The 20,448-nt window shown below is 49.6% G+C and overlaps 1 protein-coding gene and 1 long non-coding RNA gene across 8 annotated transcripts in view; one reads left to right on the top strand and one right to left on the bottom strand.

The window, feature by feature from the left end:
- CNBP (CCHC-type zinc finger nucleic acid binding protein) overlaps positions 1–20,448 on the bottom strand; it is a 58,239-nt gene that overhangs the window by 15,292 nt on the left and 22,499 nt on the right. The window contains exon 1 of one of the 7 annotated variants that reach the window (XM_042236694.1): positions 14,531–14,633. The exons of the other annotated variants lie outside the window; for them this stretch is intronic. The gene's annotated coding sequence lies outside the window, so the exon portion shown is untranslated. Of the gene's footprint in view, positions 1–14,530; positions 14,634–20,448 lie in introns of those variants that run through there. 7 annotated transcript variants of the gene reach the window in all.
- Positions 14,734–17,082, top strand: LOC132658195 (uncharacterized). Its single transcript, XR_009597476.1, has 2 exons — positions 14,734–15,455; positions 16,290–17,082. It is a non-coding gene; the product is annotated as an uncharacterized LOC132658195 (long non-coding RNA).

The following is a 20,448-nucleotide window of genomic DNA, read 5'->3' on the forward strand; positions in this document are numbered from 1 at the left end:
TCACACACAGCGCAGAGCAGCATCGCCAGCGCCCTGCGAAAGGCCAGGACGGAAAAGAACACGGGAGAGGATGCATGGGCGACGGAGTCACTGCACCATACGGCCTTGTAAATCAACTACACTTCCAAAAGTACATTTTTAATGTGAAAACATTGATTAAAAAAATTCTTTTTGTGGTCATACCCACACCACGTAGGATTTTAGCTCCCAGACCAGGAATCAACCCCAGGCCTGTTGCTTTGGAAGCATGGAGACGTAACTACTGGACCACCAGTTCAGTTCAGTTCAGTCGCTCAGTCGTGTCCGACTCTTTGCGACCCCATGAATTGCAGCATGCCAGGCCTCCCTGTCCATCACCAGCTCCCGGAGTTCACTCAGACTCACGTCCATCGAGTCAGTGATGCCATCCAGCCATCTCATCCTCGGTCGTCCCCTTCTCCTCCTGCCCCCAATCCCTCCCAGCATCAGAGTCTTTTCCAATGAGTCAACTCCTCGCATGAGGTGGCCAAAGTACTGGAGTTTCAGCTTCAGCATCAGTCCTTCCAAAGAAATCCCAGGACTGATCTCCTTCAGAATGGACTGGCTGGATCTCCTTGCAGTCCAAGGGACTCTCAAGAGTCTTCTCCAACACCACAGTTCAAAAGCATCAATTCTTTGGCATATCTGAGGTTACTGATATTTCTCCCTGCAATCTTGATTCCAGCTTGTGCTTCATCCAGCCCAGCATTTCGCATGATGTGCTCTGCCTATAAGTTAAATAAGCAGGGTGACAATATACAGCCTTGATGTACTCCTTTCCCAGTTTGGAACCAGTCCTTTGTGCCATGTCCGGTTCTAACTGTTGCTTCTAAACCTGCATACAGATTTCTCAGGAGACAGGTCAGGTGGTCTGGTGTTCCCATCTCTTTAAGAACTTTCCGCAGTTTGTTGTGATCCACACAGTCAAAGGCTTTGGCGTAATCAATGAAACAGAAGTGGATGTTTTTCTGGAATTCTCTTGCTTTTTCTATGATCCAGTGGATGTTGGCATTTCAATCTCTGGTTCCTCTGCCTTTTCTAAATCCAGCTTGAACATCTGGAAGTTTTTGGTTCACGTACTGTTGACGCCTGGGTTGGAGAATTTTGAGCATTACTTTGCTATCATGTGAAATGAGTGCAATTGTGTGGTAGTTTGAACATGCTTTGGCATTGCCTTTCTTTGGGATTGGAATGAAAACTGACCTTTTCCAGTCCTGCAGTCACTGCTGAGTTTTCCAGAATTGATGGCATATTGAGTGCAGCACTTTAACAGCATCATCTCTTAGGATTTTAAATAGCTCAGCTGGAATTCTATCACGTCCACTAACTTTGTTTGTAATGATGTTCCTAAGGCCCACTTGACTTCGCATTCCAGGATGTCTGGCTCTAGGTGAGTGATCACACCCGTCGTGGTTATCTGGGTCATGAAGATCTTTTTTGTATAATTCTTCTGTGTATTCTTGCGATTTCTTCTGCTTCTGTTAGGTCCATACCATTTCTGTCCTTTATTGAGCCCATCTTTGCATGAAACCTTCCCTTGGTATCTCTAATTTTCTTGAAGAGATCTCTAGTCTTTCCCATTCTATTGTTTTCCTCTATTTCTTTGCATTGATCACTTAGGAAGATCTTCTCTCTCCTTGCTGTTCTTTGGAACTCTGCATTCTGATGGAGTCTGCATTCAGATGGGTGTATCTTTCCTTTTCTCTTCTGCCTTTCACTTCCCTTCTTTTCTCAGCTGTTTGTAAGGTCTCCTCAGGCCCATTCTGCCTTTCTGCATTCCTTCTCCTTGGGGATGATTTTGCTCATCGCCTCCTGCACAGTGCTATGAACCTCCGTCCACAGACCTTCAGACACTCTTATCTATCAGATACAATCCCTTGAATCTATTTGTCACTTTCACTATATAATCGTAAGGATTTGATTTAGGTCATACCTGAACGACCTAGTGGTTTTCCCTACTTTCTTCAAGTCTGAATTTTCCAACAATGAGTTCATGATCTGAGCCACAGTCAGCTCTATGCTGACTGTATATAGCTTCTCCATCTTTGACTGCAAAGAATATAATCAATCTGATTTCTATATTGACCATCTGGTGACGTCCATGTATAGGGTCATCTCCTGTGTTGTTGGAAGAGGGTGTCTGCTATGACCAGTGTGTTCTCTTGGCAAAGCTGTTAGGCTTTGCCCTGCTTTATTTGGCACCCGAAGGCCGACCTTGCCCGTTACTCCAGATATCTCGACTGCTCTTTTGCATTCCAGTTCCCTATGATGAGAAGGACATCTTTCTTTCTTTCTTTCTTTCTTTTTTTGGTGTTAGTTCTAGAAGGTCTCGTACGTTTTCACAGAACTATTCAACTTCAGCTTCTTTGGCATTAACTGTTGGGGCACAGATGTGGATTTCTGCGATATGAATCGTATGCTTGGAAGCGAACAGAGATCATTCTGTTGTTTTTGCCGTGCCATCCTTCAGGGGAATCTTCCCAACCCAGGGATCAAACGCAGCTCTCCCACATTGTGGGCCGATTCTTTACCATCTAAGCCACCAGGGAGGCCTGAGCCACCAGGGATTCATCCATGTCCATTTCCCTAATGGAGGGTACGTATGCTATTCCCACTCTTTTATACAATGTTGTAAAAACCACCGCGTGTACAGGTCTCCCGGGGCACTTGAGGGAGGGCTTCTGTAGGGCATATAGACCCAGGGAGAGGTGTTGACAGTGAACAGGCTGTATTTACACTTCGCAGGTCACCTGCCATGACTCTCAAAGTGAACACACCAAACGATACTCCCAGTCACAGAGGATATGGGCGCCGCGTTTCTCGATCATTGCTGAGACTATATTGAGATGGTTTGATTTCTGCCAATCTGATGGGTGAAACCTAAGGTCTCTCGTTTGCTTTTATTGAGATCATTGTAGATTCGCATGTGGCTGAACGAAATAATACAGACAGACCAGATGTACTCTTTCCCCGATTTCCCCTAATGGTAACATCTTGCAAAAGTACGATACAGTATTGCAACCAGATACTGAAGCCACAAAATCCCCTGATTCTGTTCAGCTTTCCTGGACTCTGTACGTGTGTGTTGTATACGCGTGTCTCACGTGCAGGTCTGTGTACCCGTCTCTGCCATCAAGAGCTGAAGGGCTGCAATGCTGAGTTCAAGCGGAACTCGAAGACACAAATCAGACTGTGATGCCTATCCCCTAGGAGGAACTAGGGCTGTCTTATTCCGCAACTAGTGTTTCTTGACTGCCTTCTCCTTGTTGCTGCTTCCTCTCACTTCCCTGAAGATGCTCAATCGCTGGGGCCTGTTCATGGGCAGTTACCGTGGTCGGGCCTCGATCACAACGCGGCTTCGGCCAAAAATGGCTTCCTTTATGTCAGCCAAGCCAGGTCTGCTTCCCTTTCTCCAGGGACCCTCCGACTCTTCTGCTTACACAATCTCTGACCATCACAAATAAAGCTGCTGCGAAGATTTGTGAAAAGGTCTTTGTGTGCCGCTGCCCTCTTCCTATGGTGCTTCCCCATCTCAGTGAGCTGAACACCCTCCATGTGTCTGCAGGCTATTCAAGTTTCCTCCTGTGAGAATGGCTGAGTCCGCTCAGTTTTGCTATTTTCTTGGGGCTCTTCTCTGATAGACTTGAAAGAATTCTATTTTCTGTATGCCAGTCCTTTGTCACACCAGGTCATCTTTGTGGACAGTTCGGTGATCACTGTTTCTCAACGTGATGTTAAGACTGGGAATTGAGAAAGAGCCTGTGAAGCGTGGATTTGGATGCTGATGAAAGGACAGACGGGTTTGGTTCAGGCTGCCTGCACTGAATCTGGGGAGATGGCTACACGCGCCCCCCCTCCATGCCCTGTAGCATCTCCTTTGCCTCCATTATATGCCAAGAATATACTTTAACGACAGCGAGCATCCCAGCCTCTGCCTGCTGCAGGGCAAACGCCAGGCATCTTTACGTTTTGGTCTCATTCAGAGGAGGCATTTGGACGCACGTTGCGTCACAAAACCCTGCTTTTCAGCGTCTCGACCTGCCCTGGAAAACTGCTGATTTCATGATGTACTTCCTTCCGCATGCTGCTGTTCTCCCCAGCGCTGCAGCCAGCTTAGAGTCCTGACTCACCCTCCAGCCAGCCACCGAGAATGCTGATGACGCTGGCACGGTCAGTGCTCTCCAAGTGACTCTGATGGGGGAAACAGCTTCTGGACAAGCCCAGGCCAGTGCAATCTCAGGTGCCAGGGGGCCCTTTCCTAACCGTCTCATCGCTCAGCCTCTTGCTCTTCCTGCCTTGGCAGGAGCGGAGGCCGTGCCCCTGCAGTCCTGGCCGTGAAGCTGTGCACTAGGCGAGCTGGCACAGCCTGCACTCTCCTTCTGAGCTCAGCGAGCAGTCTGCCGTCTGCACTGGAGTCCTGGCTGGGGCGCAGTACCCCCAGCGCAGTGGTCTGCAGAGCCGGGTCAACAAGTCCAAAGTCAGCTTTCCCTTCAGTAAATCACCCTGTAAAGCATTCACTGACCGAAATTATCTTCACTGGTTTCCCTTATGCACGTCATGCTCAGTACAACTCTTTGCAACCCCATGGACTGCAGCCCGCAGGCTCCTCTGTGCACGGGATTCTCCAGGCAAGAATACTGGAGTGGGTTGCCATGCCCTCCTCCAGGGGATCTTCCCGACACAGGGATCGAACCTGGGTCTCCATTGGAGGCAGACTCTTTACCACTAGCGCCACCTGGGAAACCCACTCAAAGGTCTGTGGTGAAGATCAAAGAGATGAAATATCCGAAAATGCTTTGCAAATTCTACCATGTTTTATCGAGATAAACTGGGATTAAGATCAGTTATTTCTGGCCTCACACATGTCATAGAATTCTTTTTTCTACACTGATTTATTACAAATAACGGAAATATTTTGGACCCTTGAATAAGTAATCATAGTATTTCTATTGCACTTGAAGAGTGATCAGAAGTAATTTTTCTCTTTGTTTAGGGGTTGGTTTCCTCATTTGATGCAATAAGAGTTCTCAGGGGACTAAAACTGATTCTAAAAGCTACTGATGCTGACGATTTATCCAAAATGAAGTTTGCTTTGGGGGCACAGCACTCAGAGACGGCTCTGGACCCAACTGAAATGGGTGGCGAACTGGATCGTCCCTCTGGTTCCAGACTTCTTCTTTCTGGACACGCCCCAACCACATCTAGTCTCCTCGGGACTTCCTGAGTCAAACAGGGCCACTTCCTTCTCTCTGCAAGGCTGACCAGCCCATTCCACCAGGGGCTAGGATGTCATTTAGTATGCTAGGATAATAATAACCTCATTCACACAGTACTTCATAAAATAATAAAACTTCAGTAGGAATCTAGTGTGAGAGGATCATGTACCTCGCTCTGCTGGGCAGTTCCACCTTTGCTCCGTTACTTAGCTGCCATCTTATTCTGTGAACCTATGAGGTTTAGAAACCTCACAGATTCTAGCACGGCCTCCCTAAATGAGAGTAGCTGGCTGACTTGTTTATTCGGCTGTGCTGGGTCTTCCTTGCGGCACACCGGGTCCTCTATCTTCACTGGGGCATGTGGAGCACGACGTCTTAGCCACTGGGCCACCAGAGAGGTCCTGGGATCTGGATATTTAAGTAGGAGGCATTAGCACCGTGACCTACTGCTTTTCACAGGCGAGATGCCTGGATGCTTTCACGTGGTACATGGCAGGACATAGACTGCAATTGAGTCGAGTGGTAATAAAACCTGCTCTCAAGCCCTTTTCAATCCTTCCAGCACCAAGGAGAAGTCTCAGTTTGGTGCTTACCAGCATTTAGCTCCCCTGTGACACCGCCTAACCTTCCGGAACGAGGGGCGCCTAGGTCGAGTGGCCATGCTGGGTGCTACCGTTTTACGTGATGATATAACATAATACGCAAGGTAGCGTGCTTCCTCACTTGTGTGGCAGAGTCTGCTCTTTTTGTCTTTTTCAGGCACACACACATATTTTATTTTCTGGCAGAACCACCCGAGAGAAAGTTGTGGACTCTGCACATTGTGTTTACAGAGATAACTGAATATAGAATGATCGTGGTTTCAGGTGTATATCATATGATTCGACGTTTGCATATATCAGAAAATGGCCACCACAAAAGTCAAAGGTCTAGTTAGCATCCATCACCACACAGTGACTCGTTGTGTGTGTGTGTGATGAGACTTTGAAGAAGTTTGGGATTAACATACACGCACTGCTATATATATACAATAGACAGCCAAGGAGGACCTAGTGCACAGCACAGGGAACTATCATCGAAACTCACTAATAAGCTGTGTGGGAAGGAAGTCTGAGAAAAGTAGAGACGCGTGTGTAACGGAATCACTGTACCGCATACGTGAAACTGACACAAGATAGGAAATCAATTATACGTCAATTAAAAAAGAAAGAGACTTATCAGGACCCCCCGCCCCCGCAGCGGTGGTCCAGTGCGTAAAGGGTGCAGGTTCCATCCCTGGTTGGGGAACTAAGATCCCGCATGCCACACGGCACAGCCAAAATTTAAAAAAGAAAAAAAAAGAAAGAAAGACACTCTCTAAACAACTTTCAAACATGCGATGGAGCATCATTAAGTACAGGGTTTCTCCGATGGCTCTGCATGCAGGAGAACTGGGTCCAATCCCTGGGTCGGGAAGATCCCCTATAAGAGGAGATGGCAACCCATTGCAGCATTCTTGCCTGAAAAATCCCATGGACAGAGAAGCCTGGTGGGCTGTGATCCGTGGGGTTGCAAAGAGCAACACACGCCTGAACACACACGCCTCTGTAACTGTGTTCCACATGCTATCTGTTATGCTCCCAGGACCTTTATTTTATAATTGGAAGTTTGTACCTTTTGGCCAGCTTCACTGATTTTCACCGAGCCACTCCCCGCAAACCCAGCAACCCCCAGTGTGTTCTCTGTTTCTATGAGCTCATTTTTTTCTAACTCTACAAAGGAGAGCTCACACAGGAACTATCTTTCTATGGTTTATTTCACTGAGCGTAATGCCCTCAAGGCCCATCCATGTTATTACAAATGGCAGGATTTCCTTCTCTTTTTTAACGCCTGAATAATATTCTGTTGTTTATAGGTACATAATTTCCGTATCCAATCATCTGCCAAAAGACACTTAGGTTGCTTCTGAAAGCTCCCTCTTAAAATAAGAATAAAATGTGAGTCAGCCTAAAAGCACGACGCAGGAAATGGGGGCAGATGGTGTGTGTCGGCTGCTCATTCGTGTCCGCCTCTCTGCGACCCCATGGACTGCAGCCCGCCAGGCTCCTCTGTCCATGGGATTCTCCAGACAGGAGCACTGGAGTGGGTTGCCATTCCCTTCTCCAGAGGATCTTCCCGACCCAGGGATCACACCTGGGCCTCCCGCACTGCAGGCGGATTCGCTGCCATCTGAGCGCCAGGGAAGCCTAAACGAGAACACAGGAGGAGAGCAAGCACACACGCGTGAACAGTCACAGGGACAGATGGGCGTCGGGGGCGTGCCAGCGGGCCCAGCGTGGGAGCCCGAGGAAGCCCTGAGCCGCCACTGGAGGACAGCCGCCTGTGGGGCTGCTGCGCGGGGCCGGGGAGGGCAGCGCTCACAGAAGCGGCTGCAGAGAGGTCCACCCCCGAAAGCAGTGCATGCCTGAAAAATTCAGTGTGGGGGGGGCAGGTCTTTTCGACACAGGCAGCATCTCAAGTGCAGAGTAACAGTCTGACTGTGCTCGTGTGCGTGTGCGCGCACGTGTGCGTGCTCGTGTGCGTGCGCGTGCCTGTGCGCGCGCGTGTGCGCGCAGCAGCTCACACACCTTTCATGAGTGGAAGATTGGAATAGCACAGTGGTGGAAGGCCCTCTCAAACAACCCAACGGTGTTCTGCCTCGAGGGGATCTGAGACGCCACTGCAGGCAAAGGTTCGTCTTCGCTTTTCTCCTTTAGCCGTTCTCACACCCCCTTTCCCAGTCTATCATTGTCCCAGGATGCTCAGGTCGTGGCCCGCTGGACAGAGCCCACAGGCCCCTCCGCTGCAGAGGTCAGGGGACGTTCGCCAGTGGTTTTAGCTCTTCCAGGGTTTCTTCCATGGGTCCCTCTTGGAGACCCCGTTAAACCCTTCGTGGTGGAGTGCATAGAGGCTGACAAATACCGTCTCCTCAAGGCTCTCCACGTATTAACCACAGACTTTTACCTACTGTTTCCTTCCACAATCTTTTAAGACCTTTGCACATTCTTCTGTGAAGGACAGTTGGGTTTACACAGGGACGTATGTTCACACACAGCCCTGTTACACAAGGACATACACAATAAACCTGCAGTTCAAGGTCTGCAAGGAGGGGGAAGAAAGGAAATCTGAAAAGTCAAGTCAGAGGGAGTTTTTGAAAAAGCAAGTGTTAGTTTCATTACAGGAGTCTAAACTGTAGACCCTCCAAGGTCAAGGGGAGGCAAGATGGAACCGCGGTTTCCAGAAGCAGCGCCTGGCAGTGGGCCTCACTGGGTGAACAAGGGCTTTATTGTCCCCCAATGCAGCCCTGCGGAGGTTGCCCAACTGCCCACGGGCCTCAGAGCCAGCATTTCTCAGGCCTCACTAGAAAGTTGCTAAGACAAGGCATCTTCCACAGGCCTTTCCTGTTCCCGGGTCCCTTCCAGCATCATTCCGGTGGCGTCACCGGCACGGGTTTTATGCTGCCTTTGCGATGATGATACAGCAAGCAATGTGGAATACCCAGAACTGATGTTAATACAAAAGGTTTTTCAAGGGAACGTTGACACTTAGCTCAGTGGAGGGTTTGACTTTAGAATGATCTATGTCAGAAGCACTGTTTACACTGTGAAGTGCTATCCGTTTGTTCTGAGTATTACAACATCAGAAAACCACCAAGGACCTCACAAGGAGATTGCACCCGGTCATTTTTACTCTTTGTGACAAAGCACTGATTCTTCAATATTTGTGGTCAGTTAATCATTTTGGCAAAATACCTCAAGACTTGCCATCTCATTCACTCTTACCATCAATTGAAGACTTATGAGAATAAAGTGGGAAGAATGGAGCCATTTTTAACATCCAGATATGCCATAAAAGCCACCCGTTTATAGTCTACAATTCACTGGGCGTTAGTGCTTTCTCAGGGCCATGCAACCACCACCGTTAACTAAATGCTGGCGGCTGCTGCTTCTCTTTAGGGCAGCTTTAGGTTCAGAGTATGTCTGAGTAGCGAGTACAGAGTTCCCCCATCCCTGCCCCGGAAATCCCAGCAGCCGGCACTCATTTCACTCTTCAGGTTTTGCCTTTTCCGGAGCGCCGTAGAGTCGAAGTCTTACCCAGCAGCCGGCACTCCTCTCTCTCCCCTGGTTCCGCGTTTCCGGTCTCTCTCCTGGCTCTGCCCTTCCCGAGTGCCGTAGAGTGGAAATCTTACGTTCTGTAGCTTTTCCAGACTGGCTTCTTTCACTTGATCACACGCATTTCCTTTTTCTTCACAGCTTTTCACGGCTTGACAGCTCATTGCTTTTTAGTGCCGAATAACACTCTTTTGTGGCCTGAATGTACCACGGTTTGTGTATCCGTTTGCTTACTGAACGATGAACGGTTGCTTCCGAGTTTTGGCAATTATAAATAAATATGCTATAAATGTCTGTGTGTAGGTTCTTCTGTTGACATACGTTTTCAACTCCTTTGGGGAAATACCGGGGCGCATGACTCGCTGCTGGATCGTTTGGGAAGAGGACGTTCAGTTCTGCAAGAATCTGCCAAACTGCCTTCCCACCAGCAACGCGCGAGAATCCGTGCCGCTCCACATCCTGGCCAGCGGAGTCAGTCTTTGCTTCGTGGCCATTCTGACAGGTGTGCAGTGGTATTTCATCAGAGTGGGAGCATTATTCATCAGCGCATCATTTCTAGCCGCGCCGGGCCTTCGCTGCTGCATGCAGGCGTTCTTAGGCGTGGAGGGCAGGGGACACTCTTCGTCACAAGGCACAGCCTGCCCGTCGCGGCGGCTTCTCAGGTTGCGGGGCACGGGTTCTAGGCAAGAGGGCTCAGGCGTTGCGGCAGCATAAGCCTAGTGGCCCCATGGCTCGTGGAGTGTTCCCAGACCAGGGATCAAACCCACGTCCCCTGAATGGCGAGGCAGGGGTTGGCCCTCTGGCCCGCCGGGCAAGTCCTCTGCCCGCTGTTTCAGTCCGCAGTCCCCTGATGACACACGACGCTGAGCATCCCTTCACCGCTGCCAGCTCTGCGTACTCTTTGGTGAGGTGCCTATTCAGCTGTTGGGTCATTTTTAAATCGAGTTGTTCTTTTTTCTTACAGTTGAGTTTTAAGAATTCTTTGTATATTCAGAAGATGTAAATGTTTCTCTGAGACCTCTTTAACCCATGTGCTATTTAGAAGTGTGTTGTTTAATCTCCAAGTATTGAGGGGCTTTCCAGGTCTCCCTGTTACTCATTGCTACTTTAATCCCACGTGGCCTGGGAGCAGGCTGGGACCACGTTCCCACCCCGTGCCACACAGAAGAGTCTCCGCCCTGAGTGCTAACATCACTGAATCTGCAGCATCTGAGCCAAGCCCGACTGTAACTCTAATCTGGAAGGTTTAATCATCAAAAAAAAAAAAAGTCCAAATCTCCACCTCCCTATGCTTTAAGCTGATTTATACCATTTAAATTAAAAGGCTCAGTGTTCAGTAAAGGAAAACTAAGCAGATTTCTGTTTAATGAGCCAGGGCCTAAATGTACCAAGCTCCGGGGATTTGGACTACATTCTCCTTTTGAATTTTTTTATTGGGGTAAAATATACCTAGGTAAAATTTACCTTCTCGAACATTTTCCAGCGCACAGTTGAGCGGTATCAAGTCCACTGCCACCGCTCTGCAGCCATCACCGCCATCCGCCTCCAGAGCTTTCTCATCCCCCCACACTGAGCCTCTGCCCCCACTACATACCACCTCTCCGCCTCCGCCAGGAAGCCCCCACCCCGCCACCCTGCTTTCTGTCTCCATGGTTTGACTGCTCTAGGGGCCTCATGAAAGTGGGTCACACAGCACTTGTCTTCTTGGGACTGGCAGAATTTCCTTTATTTTTACATCTCTATCTGGATTTTTATTTTTCCATTTTGTTTCAAATTAAAACTTTAACAGTACAAATCAATCCTGATTTAGCAAATGAACATGCTGTGCAAAGCTGGCCAAAGACACCACAACAAGCCACCGTCTCCAGACGCTGCTGCCTTTGCAAGGATGGTCATTTGCTCACGGAGCTCAAACCTCTCTATTGACCGTGGCTGGGAAGTGGCAGAGCATTATTTAGCATTATTATTATTTCGTTGCCAAAAGAGAATCTAAATTGTGCTGAATCAGAGCAACCGCACACGTTGTCCGCTTTTAGAGATTTCACTTTATCAGGCAGGCTCGGAGATTCTCAGCCTGTGCCCTGCAACTGTGCTTCCCAGAAAGATACAAATGAGTTGGCAGCATCCATAAACAAAATATCTCAGGCCCTCCTAATCTAGGACAAGGCAACTAATATATTAGTCAGTTGGGGTTTGTACCGCATTATACAAATCTTTATGAAAGGTGAGCATTAATTGAGGCAAGGAAATTTCCAGTCTATAGGAAAATGACAATATATCAAATAGCTAATGATTTATTCTCATAACTTAAAATTCTACTGTATATACTTTTTTCTATGATATTTTCTAAATATGGTAATTTTATCACCTCTTCCTATTGTAAATTTATCAAACCAAAAAGTCAAAGCAATAACTGCTGGTGCGCTAGGGAAAATATCCAACCCCAAACCACTGCTTTCTTACATTATCACCTTTAAAATGTGCTTGTAGTCCATATATATATGTATACATTATACATACTTATACTATTACGAAGAATATGTAAAAATGTCCTTATGGATATAAAACTGCCTGGTATTTACTGGTTTTGAACTGAAAAGACCGCCTCCAAGTGTATAAATTTCGAGAAATAAAAGCTGCCTTGATGGTTTTATCAACATCCACCATAGCAGGGAAATTCAAGACAAAATAAACACTATTAGTTGAAAATGAGCGATTCCCCTGGCTGTGCAGTGGACAGGAATCTGCCTGCCCATGCAGGGGACGCGGGTTCAATCCTTGGTTCAGGAAGATCCACACGCCGTGGGGCAACACGGAAGCTGAGAATATCGCAAGTCTTGCGAAAATACAGTATGTAATCAAGTTCTTCCACTCCAAGTATCAAGACAGTCTTCTGAAAACAGGAACTCAGATTTCACATCTCCCGACATTCTCCACAAAGCAACAAGCTCAGAAAACTTCACAGATTGGCTGCTGGTCACGGAGCCAGGACACCAACCCTTCCCCCAGATGCAAGCAGGAGAAAAAATACAAGACAGAAACGTGCTGGGAGAGGGGGATCTGTTTTGCAGAGCAATTTTTTTTTTTTTTTTGAACAATTTTATGAGTCTGAGTGAACTCTGGGAGATGGTGATGGACAGGGAGGCCTGGCGTGCTGCGATTCATGGGGTTCGCAAAGAGTCGGACACAACTGAGCGACTGAACTGAACTGAACTGAACCGATACAGTGGGTTGCATTCGGCTTAAGGAGAAAGGCGATCCTACTGACTTGGTGTCAGAATATTCGGTGTCAGAATTAAATACTGACACCGAAAAGAAAAGAGACCCTCGGGTATGGCATTGAAGTAGCCCAGAAATAAGCAGTTCACACAGGAGGAGTGATTTCCTAACCCCTGGAAAATACGACAGGAGGCCAGGAGGGAGGCGGCTTGGGGAAGGCTGTTATTTTCTTCCAGCCTTGCTCCCAACCTTGGAGGAGCCCTTGTACCATATCCCTGGGAATGTAAAATGGCGGGGCCCCTGTGGAAAACCGTTCGACGGTCCTCAAAAAGTTAAACATAGAACTACTGTATGACCTGGGCACTCCGTTCTGAGGCATACACCCAAGCAACTGAAAACACTCAGAATAAACACACGTAGGCCAGTGCTCACTGGAGAACTGTTCGCAGCAGCCGAAAGGTGGAAATGACCCGAGTGTCCATCAGTAGATGATGAATAAGTAAACAGTGATATAGACACTCAACGGAGTGTTACTCAGCCTTAAAACAGGAATGAAAACAGAAAAGGAAGTGCTCACAAGGACGGACAGGAGCCGGAGCCACCGTGTACCGCTGGTGGGAACGTGAAACGGTGCATCCACCGTGGAAACACTCTGCTGGCTCCTCAAAGACCTGCACATAGAATTACCTTACGATCCAGCAATTCCACTCTGGTATATACCCCAAACTAGTAAAAGCACGGAGCTGAATGGATACCTGACATCAACTGTTCAGAGCAGCACTATTCACAGCTGCCAAGGGGTGGACGCCACCCAAATATCCAGCCATGGCTGAACGATAAACAGAGAGAGAGGACAGACAACGGGTGAACCAATATTCTGCCTGAAAAATGAGAGAGATTCTGGCACATGCTGCAACACGGATGAACCTCAGAAGACACTAAAAGCGAAAGGCGCTTTTAAAAAGGCTTTTAAAACCCTTAAAAGTCAAAATTGCTCAGCTGTGTCAGACCCTTAGTGACCCCATGGACTATACAGTCCATGAAATTCTCCAGATCAGAACACTGGAGTGGGCAGTCATTCCCTTCTCCAGGGATCTTTCCAACCTAGGGATCGAACCCAGGTCTCCCATGTTGCAGGCCGATTTCTTTACCAGCTGAGCTACAAGGGAAGGCCCTAAAAGACATTATGCTCAGTGAAATAAGCTGTCACAAAAGAACAATCCCTGGCTGACTTCACTGAGATGCGGTCCCAAGAGGAGTCAATTTTATAGACAGACGGTAGGATGGGGGCTGGCAGGGGCCGGAGAAGCGGCGGAGGTGGGGGAAGTGTGTTTAATGGGGACAGAATCTTGGTTTGGAAAGATGAAAAAATTCTTAAGATGGACCGGTGACGGTTAGACAACCACATGAATGTACTTACCACCACCCACTGAGCACTCAACAAATGGTTAAGTGGCAAATTCTGTGTATTTTACCAAAATGAAAACAAAAGCATGGTATATTCAGCGCGCGCACACACACACGGATGGAGTTCTGACGTGCTCGCTGACACAGGCGAATCTTCCAAACATTCATAAATGAAATAGGCTGACACGAGAAACAAATACCACACGATTCCACGTGCACGAACTGTCTGTCTTAGGCAATTCACAGAGGCACCAAGTGGATGGAAGGTTACTGAGGGCTGGGAGCAAGGCAGACAGGGGACCTATTGCTTCATGGGACAGAGTTTCTGTCTGGGGTGACGGAAAAGTTTCAGAAGTAGGCAGTGCTGATGGTTGCACAACGCTGTGACTGACGCCACTGAACAGCGCAGTTTAAAACAGTGAGAATGGCCAATTATACACATCTGTCTTTCCCCACCAAAATGAACTAGCAAACAAAAGCAAGCAAGCGGAAGCCCCTCAGCGGCAGCAGAGCTTCGCGGAACTCACAGCGCACACCCACCTGGTGGGCGCGGCCCTCCTCTGCTTTCCAGGCTCCTCGCTGCTCCTGGCCGACGCCCGGTCCTTCTGGCCCAGCTCCACTGGCCCTCGCCAATTCCTGGTCTGAGAGCCTTGCCTCCTCCAGTGAGTAACTGGTCGCTCCTGCACCACCTACTGCCCCACCCTGCCCCCTCCAAGGCCTCAGCTCTGAGTCATCCGGGCTCTCACTGGGTTCTCTGCTTGGTAATCTTATGAACTCTGAGAGGTAGGAGAGCGAGCAGAGGCAGGGCTGGCCAAGGCCACGGCTTGGGACACAGAAAGGCCAGTGGACTTGGCGTCAAGAGGACAGAGGTCCTGGGTCTCCTCTGCCACCAGCTAACAGAGTGACGGAGGACCAGCCACTGTGCCTCTGTTTCCTCGTCTGTAAAAGGAGAGGGCTGGACAGGGATCTCCAAGACTGTTTTGAGTTCCAGGCTATGGGGACTAAACTCGGGCACAAAATACAGCTAGACAGAAGCAACTTGCTTCAAAGGAGAACCTTTTCCTGACATTTTCAGCTGATGATTTTATTCCCATCAGGGCACCTGGCGCAGCCTCTATGGTTTCTTGAGACATAAATGAAAAAAAAATTTAATGCACCCAAGTTAAGAGTTTTGAGGCTGAGTTACGCAATAATTTCAGCGCTCATTACAGTATTCGGATTTTCCTAGAGAAACTACCCAGAGGTAACACGAGTTGCTCTTTCTACTGTTCGCCCACAAACGCAAGGCTGAGACACTGGAGGGAATCTGGGTGTTCTGATGCATCGCTGAACGTAGAAGCAACTAGGAGGGGTCAGCAAGACAGGTGTGGCGGCGGGAGACTACACGGCGACGACAAAGCGGCAGCGCGGCTCCCGGCCGCAGCACGGCGCGCCTCCAGTCACAGCTGCGGCACAGCTCCCCCCGGTGAGCATCCAGGCGTGGCTGAAGCTGGGGCTTCCGTGGGTCCAGTGGTTAAGAATCCACCTTGCAATGTAGGAAGAGCAGGTTTGATTCCTGGTCGGGAAAGTAAGATCCCACGTGCCCCAGGGCAACACAGCCTGAGATGAGCACTTCTGGGTGTTATCCCAATGAAATGTTCAGCGATGTGCACAACTGCTGACTCATGAGCACGTTCAGTGAGGATGGTTGTTACAGACTGCATGTTTGTCCCCTCTCAAAATTCACACTGAAACTCTAATCAGCAAGGCGATACTAAGAGTATCGGGCTGTGGAACCTTTAGAAGGTAATTAGCTCAGAAGGGTGGTGGCCTCTTAAGGAGGATTAGTGCCTTTATAAGAAGAAGTCAGAGAGTGAGCAGGTTCCTTTTCTGCTCTCTGAGAGTACAATGAGAGGAGAGCTGTCTGCAAACCAGGAAGTGGACCCTCAGCAGACACCAGCTCTGCCGGAACCTTGATCTTGGGTTGTCAGCCTCCAGAACGATGAGAAAAAAAAGCCTGCTGTTTAAACCAGCCAGGTAGTTATGGCAGCCCAAAGAAGACTGAGGTTATTGTTTACAATAGTGAAAAAGCAAACAATCTGCATGCCTTAAGGAATAGGCTTTACGTATATTTAAACATGCATATACCACACACACCGGTACTGATAGAGCAGCATACTTGGAAACATACAGCAGTATATGTGCACGCTATTGTATCAATTCGTATGCCAGACATTTACCACATATATAAATACTGTATAATATAAATAACACACAAGTATGTTTATATCTTATATAAACCTACATATTTATTTCACAGATGTCAGTGTTTTCAATAAAAGCTTCCCGGGGAGCTCAAACAGTAATGAATCCGCCTGCAATGTGGGAGACCTGGCTTCAGTCCCCGTGTTGGGAAGAACCCTGAAGAGGGGCATGGCAATCCACTCCAGTATTCCTGCCTGGAGAATCCCCAAGGACAAGGGAGCCTGGCGGGCTGCAGTCCGCGGCGTTGCAAGGAGCTGGACATGACTGAGTTATTGAAACACGGAGAGCGTTATTGATACAGTAGGATGCTTGCTATACGGCCAGTTAGACTTTTGAGGAAGAATATTTAATGACTTAATAGTAACTAGTACTAGTTTCAGCTGAAGCTGAAACTCCAATACTTTGGCCACCAATGCAAAGAACTGACTCACTGGAAAAGACCTTGATGCTGGGAAAGATTGAAGGCGGAAGGAGAAAGGGACAACAGAGGATGAGATGGTTGGACGGCATCACTGAGTCAATGGACATGAGTTTGAGTGAACTCTGGGAGCTGGTGATGGACAGGAAGGCCTGGTGTGCTGCAGTCCGTGGGGTCACAGAGTCAGACACGACTGAGCGACTGAACTGAACAGTAACTAACATTTACTGAACCCTAATTATGTACTCCATGTGTATTACCTCATTTAACCCTCATAATATAACTGTGATAAAACACATGTTGTTTATAGATGAGAATGCTGAAGCTCAGGGAGTGAAGGAACTTGGTCAAAACCACCTTGTTAATAAATGACAAGCCCAGAAATATATCGATTAATTTATGTTTAAGTAAAAAATAAGGTCTATAACAATATGTGTAGTTTTATCTCATTTTTATTGCTATAGTTTTGATTTTTTTTCAAAACATGTTTTTGCACATATCTGTAAGACATAACAACTTATACATTCAGCAATTCACATCTAACCTCTTCAGAATGCAGTGGTGGGATTATGAGACTGTGCATTTCTTCCTTTTGGCTAATACGTGTCGAATGGGTCTGTGCGTGAGGCAGGCACAGGCTCTCTTCTCAACACGTGCTTACTGCCTGCACCAGCTCTTCCTCGCAGCGTGTGTTATCTGTTACTTGTGGCATATGGGATCTCGATCCCTGACCAGAGATCCAGCCTGGGCACCCTGAACCGGGAGCCCAGAGTCACCCACTGGACCCCAGGGAAGTCTCACAGGGCACAGGATCTTAGCGATCACTAGCCCATGGGGCGCTGCCTTATCCGGGGGTGGACCCACTCAGCACAGCACGGGCTGCTGTCTTAGACGCTCCTCAGACCCTCCGCAGAGCCCCGCGAGCGCCGCCGTCCCCAGGGCCTGCCGTGTTCATGGAGCCCTCACGCCACAGCTGCACGCAGCGTGGGGGCCCTGCGTGGTGGCATCTCTGCCCACAGAGGCAGGCTGTCCTCCAGGCTCCAGCTCTGGAGGTGGGGGAGGCCCTGGCCTGGGTCCACTCCGCAGTGGTCAAAGGCCTGGGCAGCTGGGGGAGGGCCCCCTAACGGGACACTAGACGCCACGGGGCCAGGGAGGGCCTCCGCGCCTACCCCACACAGATCTGTGTAACAGGAAGCTCGGGAAGGTCAGGCACCCGCGCACCTTGTGTCAGGGTGGGCACGTTCACGGTGCGCGTGCGGGGCCTGGGAAGGCTGCCTCGGCTTCTGTGTCAGTGCTGCCAGAGCAGTGGTGTGGCTGCGGCTCAGCTCACTGAGCAGCCTGGACAATGTCTGCTGTCTGAAGGTTCTTCCATCAAGGCAGGAAAGTTTGCAACACGCATTTTTTAATGAAAAAATAATCTGGGGGAGGGGCAATATAGGGGGAGTGGGCAGTAACAAACTGCTGCGTCTAAGACAGGCTCAAGGATGTCCTGTAGACACAACGGATGGAGCCGGTATTTCGTAATAACTGTGAATGCAAAGTAACCTTCTAAAAATTAGACAAAAATTTTTAAAGCTTTAAAGAATCAAAAAAATTTTCCAAATATTTTGGGAGCATTCATTCATTTAATGAATATTTGGGAGCTGGCCACAAAGGAGAAGAGCCAAGCTCCACAGGTTGCGAGCCTGCGGCGTCCTCTCCTCGCCTGCAAGCCGGCCCCTGGGCCCTCTGCATCGGTGCCGCTGGGGTGGGCGCCCTGCCTCCCCCACCCTTCTCTGCCTCTTAGGGCTGCTCCAGGCCAACGCGAGCACACCCTTCTCCGGGCCCAGCTGCGGTATTCTGACGCCCACGGCAGTTTATACTTACCGGGAGCTCCTTCTGGGCCCAGCACTCGGCCTTCCTCAGCTTACCCCTTCACACGGCATCAACGCTCCTCTCACTCTGAAGCTGAAAAGCACTCAGACGTCGAGCGCTGGGCCACTCATCAGCCCAGGCAGACCAGCCCCAGAGCCTGCCTCTCCTCTCAACCGCTGACCTCCCCACCCCCTCGCCGCCACGCCCACCCCAGACTGTGGATACACCCCACGCGGGCTGGCGGGGGAAGTCCTCAGGGGAGACATCAGTCCAGGCATTCCTGAAGAGCAGCAGTTCAAGGGACCGCTCATCAGCCCCGGGTGTGCCTGGAACTCCTGCTTCCTGGTTTGTGGCAGAAACAGACAATGGTGCCCTCTCTGTGTGCCCCCACACCTCATCTCGGAGTCCTGCCCCTCCCCTCCCCACCCCTGCGCCCTCTCTGCCGCTGCCTAAACAAGCTGGGGCCTGGGCGGGTACAGCCTCGTGGACACCAAGTGGCCAAGACTCACTGTTTCAAAATCCAGGTTTTCTCTGGAATTCAGCCCCTTCCTTTTCTTTCTTCTCAGCTGCCTCTGCTAGGCCCTCACTGTCACCAGCCTGCAGACGGCCACCACTCACCCAAGTCGACTCACATTCCAGCCCTCCACTGGGTCCACACTGACCAGGAGACAATGCCCAGCCTGCTGCCTGGCAAGCAAGGATCCCAGCGGCCCAGCCCCTGCCAGCCTTCCCAGCTCCACCACGCATCTCCACGCTGCCCCTCATTAATCTCACTTTGCCACAGACCCAGCCCCAGGCTCCACCTGCAACACACTTCTGCACTCCTCAGGGAAACCCCCAGTGCTGGGCAGAGGCCGGGTGCAGTCAGGGAGACTGCGGTGAAACACCGTGCGAGTGCTAAGACCATCCCGAGAGAGTAGGGGGACGCTGCTGGGAGGGGGAGATGTCTTCCTCCGTCTTAAAGAGTGAGAGGGCATTCGCTGGGCTGAGAAAAGCAGCGGGGGGATTCCGACACCGAAGTCTGAGAAAGGGCCTTTGTAAACGGGGAAGGGATCTGTGCCGTGCAAACGTTATTCCCAGGCCTGGCTCCACCGCTCAGCCCCCAGCTTCTCTAGGCAGCTGTAGAGGGAACGTGGAGGTAGGGACAGGGGAGAGACGGGACCTCCACATGCGGTGCAGGGGCCCACAGAGCAGGTATCACTGTTTGGGGGTTTGTTTTGACACGAACCAGGAAGCAGGGCTTCTAGGCACACTCGGGGCTGGTGCGTCGCGCCTGGAGCCTCCGTGTCTGTCACGGGCCGCGGTGCCCTCAGAGAGGGAGACCACTCAAGATGCTGGCATTCCTGCTGGGCTTCCCTGATGCCTCAGTTGGTACAGAATTCGCCTGCACTGCAGGAGGCCCTGGTTTGATTCCTGAGCTGGGAAGGTCTGCTGGAGACCTTCCCGACCCAGGCTACCTGCTCCAGTATTCTGGCCTGGAGTATTTCTCCAGATTACTGACATATTTTTTTAGAATCACGTAATATAGAATCCCCTGGCAGTCTGGTGGTTAGACTCTTCGTTTTCACTGTCATGGGCGTGGGTTCGATCCCCGATCAGGAAGTAGGATCCCACAAGCTGTGCAGTGCAGCCAAAAAAAAATTACAAAAAACCTTCAAAACCTAGGACATTACTCTTGGGAAATTATTCAAAGTAATTAAATTAACAATTATTAATTAATAATTACATCAAGCATCCAAGAGAAGAATAATCGTAATTACTTCATGGGCTATCTCTGGGTGTGACGAAGTGCCGCCTTAACAATCCCAGTTGTGCAGGCGGTAATACACGAGAAGGGCTTTCCCGCCGGCTCAGCAGTAAAGAATCTGCCGGCAACACAGGAGCTGCAGGAGATGCGGGTTCAGTCCCCGAGTTAGGAAAGTCCCCTGCAGGAGGGCATGAC

Source organism: Ovis aries, chromosome 19, assembly GCF_016772045.2.
Source record: "Ovis aries strain OAR_USU_Benz2616 breed Rambouillet chromosome 19, ARS-UI_Ramb_v3.0, whole genome shotgun sequence".
In the NCBI taxonomy this organism is placed as follows: Eukaryota; Metazoa; Chordata; class Mammalia; order Artiodactyla; family Bovidae; genus Ovis; species Ovis aries.